The sequence below is a fragment of the Periplaneta americana genome, chromosome 15, assembly GCF_040183065.1.
Source record: "Periplaneta americana isolate PAMFEO1 chromosome 15, P.americana_PAMFEO1_priV1, whole genome shotgun sequence".
NCBI classification, from domain to species: Eukaryota; Metazoa; Arthropoda; class Insecta; order Blattodea; family Blattidae; genus Periplaneta; species Periplaneta americana.
Genome location: NC_091131.1, coordinates 100,174,140 through 100,194,823, shown reverse-complemented (window position 1 = coordinate 100,194,823; position 20,684 = coordinate 100,174,140). Strand labels below are relative to the sequence as shown.

General features: G+C 33.1%; 1 protein-coding gene across 2 annotated transcripts in view; it reads left to right on the top strand.

Annotated features, from left to right (window-relative positions):
* Positions 1–11,551, top strand: part of LOC138715216 (short-chain specific acyl-CoA dehydrogenase, mitochondrial-like) — a 62,610-nt gene extending 51,059 nt beyond the window's left edge. For both annotated transcript variants that reach the window (XR_011336187.1, XR_011336188.1), the window contains one exon: positions 6,461–11,551. The gene's annotated coding sequence lies outside the window, so the exon portion shown is untranslated. The remainder of the gene's footprint in view (positions 1–6,460) is intronic.
* The last annotated feature ends 9,133 nt before the right edge of the window (positions 11,552–20,684 follow it).

Here is a 20,684-nt window from a genome sequence, read left to right as displayed (position 1 = left end):
GTAGATAAAATAGTTAAAATCAACTGAAGGGGTGAGAGTGAAATAATCCAAAGCCACACTTTTAACAAAAAGTGTTTTGTGCGAGTGCATTTCTTACACATAAGGGAAAGCTACTAATAAAATATTGTAATAATTACTCAGCAAATGACATAGTCTAGGACTCTAAACCTTTGTAAAAGTTTGTCTGTGTGGCTTAGGAATATTTTTAAATTTCATTTTAATTGTTAGTTTTTAATATATATGCATTTACATTGTATATGTGTGTGTATGTAAATGCATTCACTAGATTAACGTTTATAATATTATAACTTGTAATTTTGTATTGCCTGTAATCAGTTTTAATTTCAGGACTTTGTAAAACTCTATTTTAACGTTACTTAACCATTTCAACATTATTTAGACAAAAAAAAAATCGTTGACGTAGACTAAGAATCGAACTCACTCCCTTCTACACAACAGGCAGAAGTCTTAGCATCTGAGCTATTGAAATGACACGAAAGCTTTCCTTTCTGTGCGGAGTGTCGATCTAGTCATGAAGGTCCATTGTCGATTTTACTACACGATTTACGTATATATTTATATTTTATTTACGTAATATTATCATATGTTTTGCAGTATTTGAAGTGAATTTCGGAACGATGGTAGTAACAAACCAAATAGCCTGCATTTAAGTAACTCAATATTCGTTATCTTGTGTATCAGTGCTCTGGTCTCCGATCATGCGCAGTGTCTTACATCTGAGACTTGGGAATATTCAATCGCCTCATCCTTTTCCAGGGAAACTGTACATTAATTCTTTTGACTTTCAGTTAGCTTTCTTAAGAATACGCATAAAGAAATGTAGTGCTTTCCAGGCTATCCTTGTAATATTAGTGACTTATTTCAACCAGTTTGTTACTAAAATATATACAGTACCTAAGTGTTTACTTGTGGCACTGGTGATCCATTTAATTGGTATGTGAGACGAATTTAATTTTGTGTTTTACAGAAGGATACATACTGATTTACTTTTGCTCACATTGATTTTAATTTTATTTGTTGTAGTCCAGTTTTCAATAACGTCAAGCTAGTTTTGCAAGGTGGTGATGTAAGATTTATCACTAATGTTTTCTATATATCATACAGTCATCCACGAATAACCTTGCCTGAGAAGTGGCATTTCTATTCAAATCCTACAATAATTTTCAGTAAATATTTTTCACCGAGAAGCTATTATACATTTAATTTTACTTCTGAGACCAGTGAAATATATGCCAATTTTATTAGAAAGGTGCATGTATAATTATCCAATAGCATGATGTTATCTGCAACAAAAACTAAAGGGCAAGAAAGAAAAGAAGAAAACATTAATGCTGTGGTTCTTAGAGTTCCATTAGAGTTACACGTTCATTGTCCACTGAAAGTTGTATTTCTCTATTGAAGTGTAAAAGAGAAACTCTCATAAATTATGTCAGAAACAAAGAAAGGCACCACCCAAATATGTGGGATAATTAATTTATTAATGTTATTACCGGGACTTGAAAAAAGCAATCATATGTAATGGGTGGGGAAAAAAATACTTTTTAATCGCGCTTCTATAGTTTGACAATGCTGACTATTCAGAGTTTTGCCTGACAGGTGAGCTACCATAAATTCCTTGAAGTCCTAGTTATTACTGAAGCCAAATGTGTGTCTCTTGTCAAGAGTCCATTTTATTTATACTTGTTAAGACATCATTCATAGACTAGATACCGCTTTCAGTTTTGATACTAAATACATTGAAATTAATCTATTATTATTCGTCCTATTTATACTTTTATATTGAATGATTCGGTCTACCTTCATAACACATCTCATCAACAATACTCGATAAAGAGTTGAATTAGCTTCCATGCTGCGTTGTATTTATTTTGTCATGTTCCTATAGCAGGAATATTAAATAGGAATTCCTTAAAACATATTTATATTCACTCCTATGCCTTTATATAGAATGCCAGTACATATACTGTATTTCTTAAGATTTGGTTACTTTATAAACAGTATGTTAGTGTAAGAACTCTTTTTTTCATATTTAATAATTCTGACATGTGTCAATAAATATGCTTGAGACCTCTGTCTCTCTGAATTACTCTTTACTAACTGGAAACATATTCCAAATTTATATTTTAAAAAAGTATTAAAATATCCTCACAATTTAGAGCATAACAGTTCCCGAAATAATCATCCTACATTAAATTATTAAGATAAAAATGATTCAATCTATCGCTTGTAAAAATGCCTTTATTGTCCTAATAAATTAAGAAATAATTTACATCCAACAGATTTATTTTAAAATGGCCTGCAGTTATTATTTTGAATTTTATTGTACCTTAATAAATTGAGTTAAGGTACAATAAAATTTCATCAAGTTTCAAACAAAGTAATTCCATCTTTCCAACAGGGGGATAATAAATACTTAAAGTAATGCTAAACTCGAAAAACTTATTGATGCAACTTAATTTCATATTCTATACCACTGGCACCAAAAAAAAAAAGTGTCCTATTGTTCATACTGATTCAAGATGAATAGTTTCTTAGTGTTTGTCCATTCCACTTTTTTTTATTGTCCTTCCCATTTCTATTTCTCTCATTTTTAGTAGGTACTTCACATGTAATATATGTTTTACTTTAATAGATATAATGACCATGAAGATATTTGGATATGTCTTACAAAATTCTTGCTGAAGACCACTGTGGTAACATTCTGCCGCATCTGTAGTTTGTACATTTTGAAATTTTCGTGCTTCAGCTCAGAATTCAGGCTGGGGGAGGGGAGGTTGATGTGCCAGTGTAGTTTTCCAGAATATAATAATATTCAAAACATTCTCTAATAGGAGGGGCCTCTTATATTAGCTCTGCAAAAAATCTGATACTGGTACTTCTGTTGCTGGTAAATAAGACAGAACGAAATATAAAAATTTTTAACCACTTTCGAATTTCAGGTGCTTTGTGTCTCAGCTGCTGGTTTGATATACTGTTTGTTTACTTTAATTTTCCAGAGCAAAAACTGTCCTAAGCGAAATTTACACTCTGTAATTTTAACACTGGGAACATTTATTTTGGTAGCATTGTGTGATGCTATTTCATAATATAACAAGAGCTTTGAAATGATTAACTGCTAACTACTACCTGGGTGAAAGTAGCACTGAAGCGGTTCCTGTGATTTCTGAAGTGAAAACCGTTCAATTTATAAGGAATTTTTTTGTGGAGATGCAGTTGATTGTATATGCAAGGTGTAAAAGTGCCTAAAACTAACTGACCCCAGTGCTGTCATGGAGGCCACACGAGGCCATATATCGTATGGAACCTACAATTTTTTTTTAATTAATCGTATGGGGAAATGAAAATTTTGTCTGTAAGGAGCCATACGGCATATGGGTGCCTAAGTTTTGTACGTGGAGATCTATACAGATCTTAGATCATCTCTTGCTGTTCCTACTGTACCTACCGGTATTTTGTTTGATGTTCATAAACAAAAAATTATCCACCTCTTTTCAGCACTGGAATCCAGAATTATATAAAATAATGGTTGAAAAACGAGAAGTGCTGCAAATATACACTCCAGGATTCATCGAGACAAGTGTGCATCAATGGTGGTGCTACATGGTGTATTCTTTAAATCAAACTTGTACAATTAAATTGTAAAGCAAAACAATTTTACTTCTTCTTTAATATAAAAAAAAATTAAATGACAATTGGAGAGATAGAGAGAGGAGAGTAAAATATATTTCAAGGGAGAAAACAAGGGGTGGGGTGCATGGCCAAGAAAAAAATTACCATGACAGCACTGACCAAACCTAACCTGTTACAGACTCATGTATGCAAGGTGAAGAAGCTGAGTATGAAGAAAACTACCTCAGCGCTAATCAAGATTTTCAGGTATAACTCCCTGCAAAGTTGATTTGAATAATTTCTAGGGAAAAATTGTTCCGGGGCCGGGCATCGAACCTGGGACCTTTGGTTTAACGTACCAACGCTCTACCACCTGAGCTACCCGGGAACTCTACCCGGCACCGATATATTTCAAGGGAGAAAACAAGGGGTGGGGTGCATGGGATGGTGCAGCGCTAGTTTAACTCTTATAGATGAACTATATATATATATATATATATATATATATATATATATATATATATATATATAAAGAACTTCAAGTGTCAATATTGTCTCAAAGGTTTCTGTGTAACAAACTTCATTTAGAAATGTCCATCTGCGATTATGTTAACTGTAGAAGGAAGAAATATTGTTGTAATATGAAGTTACTCAAATTTTCAATTAAGGGCAAGGAAAGGCTACAAAAATTATTTTTGATTTCACCCTTATAAATTGAACGATTTTCACTTCAGAAATCACCGTAACTACCTCAGCACTAGTTTATGTAATTTAAGGACCAGTATAAATGAAATTTGATTAAAGTGAGAAAGAAATTCGTAAGGGAGGCGATCAGGAGGGATTGAGGTTGTCTACTAATTCGTTACAAACAACTATTATAGACTATTTCATTTGACTAACGATGATTTGTAGAGAGCAAAATACCTACAGTAGGGTAAAGAATCTAAATCAGTATGTTTATGAGAACGGATATAAAAGTGTCAGGAAAATAACAGAATTACCGTATATTGCAATTAACTCTGCATTGGCAGAGAAACCGCACAGGGTATCGTAAATCTGCTGAAAATTAGAAAATTGTGTAAAAAAAATGCATTCAGAGCGAATTTTCCAGCCTGATATCATCTCGCCCACGTTATGGACATAATTCAATACCGTAAGACTGATATGAAACGAATACTAGAACAATTTGTTAACCAAAGACGATGTTCAGTAGTTGTTTAACAACATACAGAGCAAATAAAAACACAAACGCATATTCTAGCAATAGTTCAGATGAAAAGAAAATGATTAGTACGACCGCTTATTCGTAAAAAGAACACTGCCAGCTGTGTAGCCTACATGAAGCAATATATCAGGCCTACGTTATGAACACGTTGAATTTAATGTGGACGAGAAACGTACAGTTATTATTTATCTGCTTCCATATCACATCATATAATACACCTGTAAAATGAAAACATGTAGGTCTAGCAAAGAGGAAACATGTTTGGCGGGGAGGGAGTTGTAATTCTTCCCCTATCGGATAAATTTCAGAAGAGGAATACCTGCTTTTCCTTCATATTAAAAAATTGTAATCTTGTGCACACAAAATAAATTAGTGCCTTTTCGTGAGCATGATGATGTGCATTCAACAAACGCAGACAAATCTGCTCTTTTTAGTATTTTGTGTTAATTGTTGCTAGTGAGGTATTGTATACTGAAAATTAAAAACAATTAGATATCGTACATCAAATGATGACAGATTATATATTGAACGCAAACAACATTATATCAGCCATGTACCAAAATGTTGTCTATGTGTGTTGATGAATTTGGGTAAAACAAGCTTCTGTATGCTACAATTTAGCGACACATCAAAGTAACATAACCTCACATTACAATGAGAAAGAAATTTGGAGGTGGCATGACGTAAAAAAGTCATCCCACAGTCGTATTACTCTATGTACTTTTCAGGTACCGTACTCTGCCATCTGGTGTTGGTTATTGCAAGCTCATTTCTCGACACTAGCGACGCATAGCGTCCGTTATTTTCCAGTTGCGTCCAAATTTAATATAAGCTTGGCTGATCTGTTTTATATATGATCTAGGTCAAGAGTCACTTGCGAACACGTTTAGGTTAAGAAAAACTCAACATTCTAACAATGCTAGCCACTGAGTGTAAACTGATTTCAGAGATATTCATTAGTGAGTCACAGAATAGTTTTATTTGCTAAAGTGAGCTGATTCAAGATGCTTCAAAATCTCAAACATTAGAATTAGATTCTGACTAAAGTAGCCTACTTCTCAATATCTTCTAGAGATGTGATGTTTCAGTTAGGATGCTACTGTACAACAATTAATTAGGCTACATTACAGTGACTAAGTTATATCCATGTAGAGTATTAATTTTTCTTAAATATATTTTTATATTTTCAATAAAGTATGCCTACATTTATTATTAAAATTACATTTTTTACTGATTGTAAGACCAATTATTATGCATGTTTATGTTTATGTTTATAAACTGAGGGTATTTTATTTCTCTTGCCCAAGTAATATTTCAGTTTCAGTAACAAACATGGTTACCAAATATTGTAATACAATTTCTTTAGTTCGTCTTAGTTTGTAATTTAACTCAACAAGCAGTCTTCTATTTTCTAAATGTGATTTTAACCAAAATTTCCTTTAATTACATAGGTACAAAGTTCAGAGAGAAAAATATGAATGTTTAATGCATCACAGGCTTTTGTTAGGTCATTCATTAAGATCATAACACCCATTTAATGTGATAATCTGAAAGATAAGTTTTATTAAAACTTTATTTCATACATATGTCATTTCATGTTTGCAGGATACTTGATAATGTTCGAGACAATATCGTTTCCAACCTGAAGAGAGTGGATCTTGTCACGAGGAAAGACATACATAATATCAGAAGTTCTTTCAACATTGAATTAGGGATGGATGTCACCACCACAATGATGCAACAAGTGTTGAACTTTGGGTGAATGAGTGTAAGACGAATGAAAAAAACCCAGTGTTATTTTACAAAAAGCAAGGTGTAGATATGGAGGGAAGTGATTTAAATGCAGAATATTTTTGCATTATTTTAATGAATTCTGCACAGTCTGAAATGCTAAAAAAGTTTGGGGGGAACATTGTATGTGTTGACAGTACACATGGTCTCAACTCATACGATTTTGAAATGACCACAGTATTAGTCATAGATGAATTTTATGAAGGATTTCCTGTTGCAACAATGTTTAGTAACAGGAAAGACACACATATCCATGAGATCTTTTTTGGAAAAATTAAGGAACGTACTGGGCAAATAGAAGCTAATGTGTTTATGACAGATATCACAAACATATTCTACAGTGCCTGGGTTAGTACAATGGGAGCTGTGCCACATCAACTTTATTGCTCATGGCATGTTGATCGAGCATGGCAGCAAAATTTAAATGAGGTAAATGATTCTGAAAAAAGGAAGTGGATTTACAAAACCTTGAAGTATTTACAAGTTACTTTAGAAAAAAATGAATTCAAGCTTGGTTTTGACAATTTCTTACAATCACTATATGAAGACGAGAACACTAAAAGCATGGCAGAATACCTCAGAATGCATTATTATAACAATACTGAAAAATGGGCATATTGTTTTCGAAAACTGCAAAATCAACACCAACATGCATCTTGAGAATATGCATAAGATAATTAAATATGTATACTTTGAGGGGAAAAAAAATAAGAAGATTAGATAAAGCTCTTCATGTTTTACAAAAATTCATGAGAGACAAAGTGGTTGATCGAATTATTAAACTCACCAAAGGGAAAATAAGTGTACATCACAGTGCAATACAAATAAGACACAAGAGTGCATTGTCACTTGATTATGAAATTGAAAAAAGTGATAATGATGACTACATCCTAAGTGTCCTGACGAAGATTTTGTTGTATCAAAAAGAATGACCACTTCATGCTGCAAATTAAAATGTGAATGCTGTCATATCTGTGTGCATACATATGAGTGCTCATGTATAGATTTCAATTTAAAAGCTACAATATGCAAGCACATACACTATGTATCCATGAAAATGAAAGAAGAAAATCCATCACAATCACCACAGGATGAAATACATGCTGATGAAGTGAATAATCTCATAAAACAGGTATCAACGTCAAGAACACATGAAATTATAATAAAAGAAATTGAACAATCCTTGAACGTTATTAGAAGTAATTTACAGAGAAGAGTTCATAGTAAGGATGAACTGAATTTAATTCCAAATAATGTGAAAACTGCTGCATCAATAACTGGATTGTCTAAATCACATGTTCCATTGAAGGAATGTGCAGAAAATTCAGAAGAACCAGCCAATAAGAAGGTTGAAAAGCAGTTCTTCTTTTCAACTAAAGTAAAGAAAGGGAAGAAGAAGGAGAAAATGAAGAAGCCAAGCAAGGAAGACATCATTGTTATTAAAGAATCTTTAACTGACACTGTACATGTTTCCACAAATGCCTCTAATGATCACAATTATACTAACATCAGATAACTTTCCCACATCACTAGATCATACAAGATCGTTACCAGTGTCCTATTTCTGAACATAGTGTGAAAATATATCATATAGCCTAAATAAAGAAATAGAGAATATAATACATAATCCAATTAAGCAAGACAAGAATACTTCATTATGTTTCCAAATGTACTACTGAGTAATAACATCCACTAATTGAGTATTCTTTTAACTTGTATTTAAATGTATATTGGGAATTTATGCATTTTATATTTTATGGCAGTTTCCTGAAATACTGCCATCAAGCTATTTGTTATAAGTGGTTGCACAGTTTCCCCAAACCGTAATTTCATAGGACATGTGGGGTTATTTTACTCGATAGTAGTTGGTTCTAAGTAATTTTGTGTCTTTTAGATCTTTAATTCTTTTCATAAGATAGACCTGATGAGATCTTTTTGCATACTTTGTCTATATGCTTCTCCCATGCAATGTGACTATCAGTTTTTAATTCCAGAAAGTTTGTGCTACTCACCTGACATGTGACATCTTTTATTGTGTCTGTATCTATGATTATAATAGGAATATTATTTTTGGATTGAGCTGTCTGCAATACCATACTATGTAGTTTGTTTTCTTTTATTGAAAAGACTATTATTTTGTTACTTTGCAGTGTGTAGTTTCTAAGTTTTGCATGTTGGTTCCAACATTCAATCCTATTTTACCAGAATATTAGAGGAATAGTGCTCCTTTTGTGTGCATCCTCAGCATGTAGGCTACAATCTTTACCCATTGTGTCGTATCTGGTACTGGTAGTCCTTTATTAGTCTGTGTAGTATTCCACATATTTCATATTGGCACATTATATCTAGTGGTAACTATGATACAATTCACACAATTGAAAGTTTTTGTGAGATCAAGAAGTATACAATTATTTTTTTATATGGTTATCTCAGCAGTTACACTCGTATAATCTGTAGTTTCAGTTATTGTTGATGTGTTTTTTAAACTCAAATTTATAATTTATCATAGTTTATAATGTTATGCTGTTTTAGAAATAATATAGTAATTGATTTATGTTTTTTTTAACAACCTTGGATAACACAGATGCTAGGGTTATTGGGCAGTAGTTTGATGTATTACTTTTTTTTTTCTCCCTTTTTATGGATTGCCTTTATATGGAATTTTTTTTAGGCAATATGGAAATATTTCTACTGAAGTAGATCCATTTATATCAATTAAAGGTTCTATTATGATCAGTATACACTGTTTGAGGAGTATGGAAGATATTTCGCCAGGTCCTGTTGCATTTTTATTTTTTTCTATAGTCTTCAATAGTGTATTTCTTTTACTTTCATAAACATTGCTTCCATAATATTTTTGCAGTTTATAGAGGATCATATGTATATCGTTCATTAGATAATTTATAGTGCCTAGAAATTTGTTATTGAAAATATCACCAGTCAATTTAGGGTCTTTTGTTATTACATTGTTTTCTATTCTATATTACCTACTCTTTTTTCTGATTTGTCTCGTTCTTTATTAATGAATATCCGTAACAATTTGGATGTATTGTTAGATTTTTTATACTTTTTTAAGTACTGGTATTTTGCTTTTGTTCCTATTATTCAGTTTGTTATACAGTATTATTTTTTTAATTAAATAATTCCCTTTATCCCTTATCTTTTACATTCTTTGGCTTCATATAGTTGTCATAGTAGAATTTTACCCTCTATTTTACTGATTTAATGTCCTAGTTTGTCCATTATTTTATGTATATATATATATATATATATATATATTGATTTATTTATTTCTGGACATGCAGCATTAAAATAGAAATTAAAGGTAGAATAGAATTTAGTCTATTTGTTCTTCACATCTATCCAGATTAAATATGGTTCCAATAAGGTACCAGTATGGTATAGATTTATTAAATAGAATAATGAATGTATAATGATCACTTATTGCTTATGTAGACCTATTGATTTGTAGTTAATGTTATAATAAATATTATTGATCTGTTATAATGTTATAGGCCTACAATAACATCAAGTCACACATGTATATAGATTTTCTTCGTAGTTTTTGGATCGACTGTTTTGTCATGAAGTAATATCACAGTCTACTATACAGTCACGAAGCTTGAGTTTTGAGGGTGCTAGAAACAATAGACTGTGACGGTACTATTTTGCATTGCCTGTAATGAGGCGATATTAGCGATCCTAGTGGTGAGCAACTATCTAATGTTTGCAAATTTACTACGTATTGAGCTTCGCGACTGTATATACTAGACTGTGGTAATATCCCAGTATAAATATTCATACAGTAAGGAAACTGTGTGTTAATAGGGGTATGGCAACATGTTAGCTGAGCATCACAAGCGTGACTGGTGCAAATGACTATAGGCCTAACTACATGCTCACCGTATCTATAACTTGGAAAAATACACACATCACAGAATATGTAATATTAAATAAAACGGTGGACATCTTGCATGTCTGACATCTTAAATTTAAACAAGGAACAATATGAAAAGCATAGAGTTTTATTTAATTGGCACTAATTTCAAATGTTAACTTAATCTGTAATTTAATATCCTGCAGGCCCTATTATAAGTTCAGTGACTCCAAAATGATTCATTGAAAGGTTAATATCACTGATTTTATTAAAGAGAAACATGACAAATCAATAGAATAGAAACATCATTAGCATACAATAAATTCAATTCAGCAATTATAAATAAAAAATATGTACATACACATACTGTGGTGATATTACCAGTAATTGACGAAAGCTGTAATTCACACTTTTTAACAACACCTGAGAGTGTAGTAACTTTAGGCAAGCAAAAGTTTAGGATTTTTAAGAACTCATAAAGGCCTCGTATTCGACACTCCAATTGGGAAACGTAAATATACGAGATGTCCAAGAATACCGTTAAGTACACCTGTCTAGTTCTTTTTAAGCATTGTTTTATACAAACTTTAACATCAGTGTCATATTGCGTGTCGGATATTTGGGTATATCAGTATCCCGTTGAGTATTGTTGAAATTCTGTTTTTAATGTCATGTGTTACAAATCATTTGTGTTCATGTCCATAACTAATTTGGATTTTGTTTTAATATGTATGACATTGGTGATTAAGGCAGTGATAAATCATGGTGTGTAAATTTCCAATCCAGTATTTGGCTTAGTGACTGAGGAAAATCATAAAAAAACTTAGTCAGGGGTCCCGAATGCGAGTCTCAAACGTTACCGTCTGAGCGATCTTGTTTAGTTTTAATTAAAGTGTTCTTATTGGAATTCATAAACTGGCTGTTTTGTAAGTGTTGCGTGCAAGGACAGCAATTTGCACTTGAATATTTTATATTAGCAAGTTCTCAAGCCATGTTCATTTTTTTCACCTGAAATCATTACAGCAGAATTTAATTTAGTGATTGAACGAAACAAAAAGATAACCATGTTAAGAAAACACGCCAAGCAGAAGGCAGTAGGACTACTCTAAAATATGATTTTTTGGAGAAAGCGAAAAAATGCAACTCTGGGTTTCGTCCTTTGTTGTTGCTGCTGCAATCCTGAACAATATGGTCGAACCCTCATTCTTCAAATACATTTTTCGCTTCTGTATCCCATAACATATAAACAACAGAGTTTCCCCGTAGTGTTAGTTATTTGCTGCTTGGATTGCTGGTTGTATGCATGTGCATGTCTGTCTGACAGAAAAAGTGACGAAGTTTCCTTTCTGTATGAAAACTTATACTGTGGTAATATTGCAAAGATTCATTAATAGATGTATCGTTAAAACTATTATTTCTTCATGTATTCATTCAGTGTCACTTGTCATAATTCCTATTCCTCAGATAAATGTGGCTGCAATATTGTACAGTATATATTTATTAAATACAGTACCGGTAATGTATATGTTGTCACTATTATTTCTTTATGTAGGCCTTTTATTTGTCCATTAATAATTACAAACAACACCCTCAAAGTGAGAGTCCAAGTTTCACAACCATACAGAACAACTGGTAATATGTTTCAGACATGAAACTTATATTAAAGAAAACTGCTATGGGCAATAATAATATAACTTCCTATTACTCAAAAAAGGCATGAATAAATGTGGGGGAAAATTATTGTATTGATAGAAAATAATTATTATTACTGAAGAATGTGAATAAGTTGATTGGAAATCCTTAAGAGAATCTTTGATGATAGGCCTGCCAGTTATAATACTTTTCAACATTGGACAGTGGGACGGATTTCGATTCTAGCCAGAACAAAATCAATTTTCATATGTTCTCATTTTTATGCGTGTCCCATCTCAAATTGTTGCTCATGAATCACAGAATGCTTATTTGTGAGAGAGAAGCTTTGACACTAAACATACGGACGTCACATAATGATGTTGATGATTCCCCTTCGTAACCAGTTTTATCACTCAGTCACGTTGAGATAGTGTAAGAAGCAACTTGTTTTCTGTGATCTTAGAGTGAAATATTTTGTGCTTCTGAAATGGAAAATGAAGAACAAGGTTTGTAGATAATTAGTATATAAATTTTATGTTCATAGTAACTTTGAATTTATAGATACGACATGTTAAATTAAGGGCGGCAAATGCGATTGTTTTAAAACTATTATCGAAGTAAACATTGACTTATAATAGGAGGGTCACATTTATTTTTGTCAGAATGAAGGTTTAAGTATGCACTTTAAGACTAACCTAGTTTCATTTGCTCCTACTGACCACCCTGCATGTGGTTAATTTTTTCAGATTCGGAACCGCTACCGGTGATTTCGCGCAGTGATCTATTTCCAATACTTGCCAATAAAAGTGGCGACTTAGATGAACTATATAGATATGTTTTGAACAAATTATGTATTGAAACATGTGATTCGAATAGTGAGAAGTGCATTCGTAATATTTTGAAAAATATAAATTATAAATAATTTTAACAGGCGTTGGATGCAGTGCCACCGTAAAAAAGGAGTACAGTATTTAAAAAAAAAAAAAAAACATTGTTCTTGGCTATATGTTAATTTAAATTTGCCACATACAGTGATAAGAGTCCAGCAAATCTGAACTTCATCAGCCATCAACAAGTTCTGGGAGGGGAAGGCCAAAGAAACTTTTTGAGGAATGTACAGATCGAGGGAAACGAAAAAAAAAAATCCAATCATTAGGTGACAGGCCCCCAAATCAGGAATTAGTTTTTGCAGCAAAATATTGTCTACAAGCATCTTAAGAGGGATGCTGCAGGAATGTTGAAGGAGGGACAGAAATCACTCCAAAGAGAGCAACTAAAATAAAACAGGCTTTTCACTCACCCCCTACAATTAGACTGTATTTAGGCCAGAAGGCTTTGGTATTAGTTATTGAAAACAAACTAACAAAGCAACAATATCTGAACATTTGGAAAGGTGTCAAACTTAGAAACTCAGATATATATCCGTCTTATCAGATCATTAAAAAGAAGAAGGCAGGAATGTTATCCACCTGAAAATTAAACAATTATTACGAAATGTTCTGCAGAAATTGAAGTTCACGCTATTTTGAAAACTACAATTGAGCGTCTAGCAGTATTTCAAAAGGAAGTTCTAGAAGCAAATTTGTCAGGGCAAGAAGAAATTTACACCTATTATTAAATGGGGTTGCGATGGAAGTAGCAGTCACGGCACATACAAACAACGCTTTGTAGAATTTTATGAAGAAAAGCATCTTTTAGATGCAGACATGTTTTTAATATCGTTAGTCTCATTGCAGCTTTATGCATCCTCTATTGGCAATGAAGAATGAAGTTTTGTGGCAAAATCCGAGGCCTTCTTCTACAAATTATTAATGGCTAAAGAAACTTCTAAGGTGACAATCACAGAAGTTACTGCAATTGAACAGCAGATAAATTCCCTTGCTCCTATTCAAATACCAGTAAATGAATATGAATTAAATGTTATCCCTACACTTATAATGACAATGATTGACGGAAAAATATGCAGTACATTAACTGAAGAATCAACGCAGAAGTGCTGTTTGTGGAGCAATACCGAAAGATATGAAGAACCTATATCTTTCATGTGATTATCCCGGTGATCAGTCAAATTAGAGATTCGATTTATCACCTCTTCATGTCTATATAAAATTTATGGGATGTCTCTTGCATATTTCTTATAGGCTACAAATTAAGAAATGGCAGGTCAGAAGCAACAACAAAGATATTTTTGCAGCTAGAAAAGAAGAAAATTTCGCTCTCAGTTAGGGCTTCTTATTGACAAGCCGAAACCTGGTGGCCCTGGACATCAAATGATGGTTATACTGCACTTAGGTTTTTTGAAAATCCACAAATTACAGCTAATATTACGGGCATTAATGAAGACCTCATTCACAGATTTTCTGTAATTTTATGCACCATTTCATGTGGATATTCAATATCTACTGAGGCGTTGAAGAAGTAGGGTACACAAATGATACAGCCCACTTATATGTACAATTATATTCATGGTACTACATGCCTTCCCGCGTGCATAAAATACTGATACATGAAGGAAAGATTGCAAAGACTGCGATAGGCTACTTGCTATTGGGATGTTATCTGGAGATGCTCAAGAGGCAAGACACAAAGATTTACGAAAGTACAGGTTAGCTCACACTAGAAAGTGTCCTAGGTCATGAGAGAAACTTAGATGATGTCCTACACATGTTGTTAGTATCTTCTGATCCCATCATATCTCAGATCAATCAGCATCCAAGTCCAAGAAAATGAAAACTGTCAGTTGAGGCAATTAAAGTGCTATAACTACCAGCTGCGAGTGCTCAACTGCAAGCCCAAGATGAGGACGACATTAGCGCTGGAGAAAAAATTACATGGTCCTGTCGAGAACATCCGAGTATGAAGCGTTACAGTATCATATTATATGCAAGTGTATTATTTCACTATTAACCCTTTGTATTCGAATTGTGTAATTAGGACAAGTAGAGGAGCTTTCTTTTTAAATATTGTTGATAATGGTGGTGGTAGTAGTATTTTATCCAAATATTTATTTTTATCTTTCCAACTATATTACTACTTAATGCTACAGATTATTTTGAGGAAGAACATGTTTCTTTTTTCTCAGATTTTTTAGGATGATATATCAAAGCCAGTGAAATAGATTACAGATAAATGGTACTATGTACTAAGCATGTAACTGATTAAATAACTTAATTTTAACTTATTTTCAATCATCAAAATATTATAATGCATCAATTCTTTTAAATATATAAAAATTCCTTTATCAAGACATCCGACTGCCTTTGTATTGTCTATAGAGGTCCAGAATAAAATAACAATTTTACAATCATCAGGTCAGAGAGAAGTAATAAAAAAAATCACAATGTAAATTAACAATGAAATTTAGAGATTAGGTATTATGTAAATGGTTATGCAATATTCCTTCATTACTCCAGGACAGTGGTTCCCAAATGTTTTGAAGGCGCGACCTACTTTTGGGCAAGACGTCTTTTTGCGATCACCTCTATTGAACTGGTAGGGTACTTAACCCCTTTCGAAAAATACAAATAACTTAACTGTAAAATCGAAAACCACGATAATTTTACTCGGAATTAGTGGAAACCACCCAAAGAACCAAAATAGAAAAATATAGTCCAATAATGACATGAAATATTACCTGAAGATCATTTCTAGTAGCCTACTTCGCTGTTATTTTCGAACACATACTTTGAATGGAATGAGTTTTCAAGGCCAAGATGTTAACATAATAATAGCCAGGGATAAAAATCAAAGGATTTATAAAGAAACTTGATTTCTGGTCAATATCATATGACAAAAAGGAATGTGATGGATTTCAGTGCATTAAAGAACTCGTGGAAAATTTAGCTATGTGTGATACGGCAAATACTGAGTTTTTTTTTAATTAAGTTTGCACAATTCTGAACAATTTTTTAGTATTTTCTGGAAGACACTCAGAACAATACAACAGTTACAGATGGGTGCTAAATCCATTTTTAGACAGTTGCTTTCAACTAGCTGAAATTAAAAAAAAAGAAATAAATTTAAATATGTACGTATCTACTGATGGACTGTTAAAACTAGGCTTTTTTTTCGCAGAGTGTAGACCAATTGAGGACCGTTTTTGCAAAACTTGCTAACTGAAAAAACTAAATTTTACAGAAGAGACAAAACACTGTAGTAAGCAAATTTTTCTGCTAACTCTCACATAGGAGAAAGCAAGTTTTGAAAAAACGATCACACTTTGACACACTACAATGAAAAGAAATAATCCAATTTTACTAAGACGCCTTTAACATCATGCAGAGGCCTGCCTTATATTAACGAATCCATCAAAATCTCAATTTTGCAAATTTTGCAGTTAGCAAGTTTTGCAAAAACAGTCCTCAATTATGAATCAAAAGAGTGCATGAATATCTCGAGATTGCAAAAGAATTCTTAAATTTTTTTAACATTTGCAACATCATATTTATGCAAAATAAGCTTCATCAAAACAAAGACGAGAAATTTCACTGGACTTGAAAGTGATACAGTGGATCTCCACAAATAGACACAGCAATGGTCCGTGTGTGAGACGAGGTACGAACTCTGTCTTTCTACGGAGTACTGCGGACATTGGTAAACATAAGGGCTGTACAATGTTTTTTGTGGTGTGCAGACCAAATCATAAATAATTAACGTACATAATTTTAAATATACTGTAGTATATGCAAAATATATAACAAAACAACTTCGTGATTAAGTATAATATACCACTTCTGGAGGAAAAACTTTAAATGAATCTACATACAGGGCTTTCATTTCAAAACTTCCCACTCTAACTAGTTATTTAAATTGAATTCAATAAAAAAAAACACGTACATTTAGATATTGAGGGGGAAGCCTTAAACCAGGCTTAATTGCATTTTAGAGTTCACCTCCCACCCCCTGCCTCCCCCCACTTTGAAATTTCAGATGGCACCCCAATATTTTTATGCTTAAGTGTGAAAGAGCATTCAATTATTTATACACCTCATTCATTTGTTTTCGCATCTTTTCTATCGTCACCTGGCAACCTGGATTGTTGATTAGAGCTGAAGAGGATAAAGCTACAAAAACTTATTGAGCATTTCATGTAATAGTTGTGTTTGTGTATTAAATTATTTTAAAATTGTGTATACCATTCAAGAGAGAACATAAATCATCCTTATTGATTAAATTGTGAAAATTACACGAAATAAGCTGTATTTTCATACTGCAATTAACAGGTAATAACAAAGCTTCTTATAATCACTACAGAATGCCTCGTATTTAGATGAATTTTGTTTTATCCCATGCACTGTTCTGATCGAAATGTCAAATTCTTGAGCAATGGCTCTGATTGATTCACCTTTTTTAAACCGTTCTAATATTTGTAACTTCTGCTTCAACATAAGCACACATTTTTTGTTCCCTGCTATGCTACCAACATGTACGAGTATCTGCACACTACTGCACTGGTTCAACTGGTTAGCCCTGTCTAGCACAGGATGGGGTGCATTGACTTACCTTGTATCGTGAAGTATACGAGAGAGAGAGAGTCTATTTGTGGAGTTGCGCTGTATCATATTTATCAAATACAGAGTCCAGATTTGAGAGATACTTTCTGAAAAACAGGCATATTTGTAACATAAATAATATTATTTTTTACTTTACTGTATAACTACTGAAACTTTTTTTATGTTGAATGTTGTACATGTTTCTGAACACACATTAAGTGTATGTTAATAAGGCGTTTTTTATTTTATTTTGTAAATCGTCTCACGGCCCCCAGTTTGGGAACCATTGCTCTAAGATATTTCTTATTTCCTGTAAGTTAAAATGTTGTTGTTTTCTAATGCCAGGCACTTGACAATGAAGTCATTTGACCTCTTGCACTCCAATATTTGTGAAAATGGCAAGTTGTAGCCGATTTAAGTGAACACCATATTTTAACGTTTTGGTGGCTACTTCATTCACACACAACCCCCAGAATGTCTGGAGAACCACACCTGCTGTTGGTTGACGGGTCCATTGGACCTAGCTGGCAGATCTTGTTGATCACCAGCTTTCCCTCCTTAAGCCACTGGAGGACGATTTTAGTGCCATAGCAGGTCAGCACTAGGAACAGAAAAGTAGAAAGAGGAGGAAGGAAAGGGAAATGAACCCCTAGGCCTCGAATGCTCTAATGCCATCGGGATCGTAGAAAGTAAGAGTTCAGTCAGAGGATTGGATAGGAAAGGGTAAAGAGGGAATTAGGTATTGGATAGAGGAAAATTATACCAAATTCAGTCATTAACTCATCAAACTGACCAGTGCTAATTGATGAGTAGCCCCTCCCTTTAGTTCAGCTCGTAAAATTATGCTTACTAATAGCTGCACCACAGGAAGGTAGGGATGGGACATTGGGTATTTGTCCAGGTTGGTTCCTTAAAGCCTTCAATGGGAAGGAATGGAATGTAACAAAGTGCTCAAGACCTGAGTGAAGGTTCTGTACAAAAGTGAGGTGCAAAACACGTCAGCTAGAGCTGGACTTGAGCTCGGGGCACTTACAGCAGAGAGGTCGGACTTTGGCGGCAAAGTGTTAACAAAGAGTCTCTCAAAAATGTAAAAATTCTGATTTGCGATAAAATTACTTTTAAGTTTATAATATGCATTCTGAATTTGTATTAGCCACTTATAAACTAAATTTCTGACTTAGAATAAAGATATCATGATGAAATCTTCACTATAGTATTCCTAAAGAAACGGTAAATTTTTTGACATCATATTATAAGAGAAAATGACCAAAACTCGATAGCAGATCCCCTTAAATGGAATATGACTTTTTCCCCCCCTAAATGTTGATACCAATTTCATCTGTACTCGTATAATTATCCTGTCCATTATATTTGAAATGTTTAATTATTCACATATTAATTTGTTTTGTGTCCCAAAGGTCTATAACCATGTCACTGTTATTTCCTACATGGCTTCTCTTTTTTTAGGTCTTAAGCTGACTGCGTTGTACATTCTACATACCTGCGGCCAATGACATGATGCGCATGTTTAAATGTAGTCGAGCTGCAATGTGGTTGGCTGCCAGAAATAATAATGACGTGGCTATAGTAATTTCATCTCTGCTTGAGTTCTTTGCCTCTGCATAGTTGTCAGAGCCAAACTTTCTGATTCGTACAAAAAAGTAGGATCGCTAGTTATTAATAATGACATAGTAAAAAATATGGATTTCATTCTTTTTTGCTTGTTTGAAAGTAATGTAAGCAAAGCGGTAGATAGGGACCAAGGTTCGGAATAAGAAAAACTGTGTTACAACTTAACAGTGATTGAATATAAAGTATCAGTGACGTTCAGTGTTTCATTTGTTTTATTTAGTATACATGCAGTCACACTGTACCTCTTTGTGTTACAAAACCATACTCGCAAGCAGGGTAGTGAGACAATTCAAATCAAATTATTCAACAAATAGAATCACTTTTGTACATTAATTCACTCAAATTATTATGTCAACACTGATTCTCCTAAATTCTGCATTACAGAATGGAGATTAATTAAATCATGCCATGACAGCTCATGGAGGCCCAAGACTGTTATTTTTCATACTAGTTTTAATATTATATACGTATCTTACATTATTTATACATATCATATGCCTTTTACCAGCTAGTCATACTTACCTCACAATTAGTTGGGACAAAATCATCCCGATGCATCGTCATGCTATATTTGCGGCGTAAATCTTCGTCTTCTTCTTCTTCTTCTTCATCATCATCATCATCATCATCCTTCACGAATTAGGCCTCTGTAGACCTGTTTTAAAAATCGGCCCCATCTAGCAGTCTTCTTAAAGGTCTTCCTGGTCGACGATGTCCTCTAGGTTTATACTGCATCATAATTTTTGGGATTCTTGAATTTTCCATTCTTCTTACATGATCTAGCCAATTGAATTTGTATCTGCTGATTTTTTGTTCTACTGACTGTACTTCTAATTGTTCTAAAATTTCTTCATTCCTGTTTCGGTCTAAAAGAGTATATCCTGCTGTCCTCCTCAAAAATTTCATTTCCGTTGCTTTGATTCTGTTCACGTCTTTTTTCTTTAATGACCAAATCTCGCTTCCGTATAAAAGGGTGGGTAATGCTAGTGTATTATATATTTTTATTCTTGTAGATTTTTGTACTAATTTAGCTTTTAATGCATTGTTTATTATTCCTAGAATTTGTGTAAATTTGGTAATTTTCTTGTTCACATCTTTTTCATTTTGATAAGATATTTCACAACCCAGATAATTGAAATTTTGCACTTGTTCGAGGCATTGGTTATTGTGTATTATCTTACTTCTGACTGGGTCTTGTCTTCTTCTTAAGGAATATAAATACACTGACTTTCGAATCAGTTAAATAATTGCCTTTAGAGGTAGGTAGCAATATTCGTGTGACATATTTCCGTTTAATTGTTTTTAGAGGCAGACACGCAATATTTACGTTGCACATTTATATATTCACATGTAAATATTCGAATAACAAGCTTCCGTATACTCGCATGAAGTCAGTGTTGTCAGA